Here is an 846-nt window from a genome sequence, read left to right as displayed (position 1 = left end):
TCTACGCACCCAAATTAATAAGAAAAAGTGTTTTCCCGAGAAATTTTGTTGTAGTCGATTTTTGGAAAAAAAGGAAGGTTTATACACTGCCTTTTTTTGAGCGCCGAAAAAAAATTGTCTCAGATCGACCGGGAAAAAACATTTTCTTATAGAATGTGGCCTGTAGAATCCATAATTTCAAACAGTTCCAAGATTGGGCTACTAGTTCAAAAGTTACAGCCCTTTGAATTTTTTTTCGAAATTGGTTTCTAGTCTATAAATTTTAATTGAGAAGTCTGATCGAAAAAGTACGAATTGTTTTGGATTCTACGCACCAAAATTAATAAGAAAAAGTGTTTTCCCGAGAAATTTTGGTGTAGTCGATTTTTGGTAAAAAAGAAAGGTTATACACTGCCTTTTTTTGAGCCCCGAAAAAAAAATTGTCTCAGATCGACCCGGAAAAAAAATTCTCTTATAGAATGTGGCCTGTAGAATCCATAATTTCAAACAGTTCCAAGATTGGGCTACTAGTTCAAAAGTTACAGCCCTCTGAATTTTTTTTCGAAATTGGTTTCTAGTCTATAACTTTTGATTGAGAAGTCTGATCGAAAAAGTACGAATTGATTTGGATTCTACGCACCCAATTTAATAAGAAAAAGTGTTTTCCCGAGAAATTTTGGTGTAGTCGATTTTTGGTAAAAAAGGAAGGTTATACACTGCCTTTTTTTGAGCCCCGAAAAAAAATTGTCTCAGATCGACCCGGAAAAAAAATTTTCTTATAGAATGTGGCCTGTAGAATCCATAATTTCAAACAGTTCCAAGATTGGGCTACTAGTTCAAAAGTTACAGCCCTTTGAATTTTCTTTC

Source organism: Photinus pyralis, unplaced genomic scaffold (genome assembly GCF_008802855.1).
Source record: "Photinus pyralis isolate 1611_PpyrPB1 unplaced genomic scaffold, Ppyr1.3 Ppyr1.4_LG9, whole genome shotgun sequence".
Taxonomy (NCBI): Eukaryota; Metazoa; Arthropoda; class Insecta; order Coleoptera; family Lampyridae; genus Photinus; species Photinus pyralis.
This window is presented reverse-complemented; position numbering follows the sequence as displayed.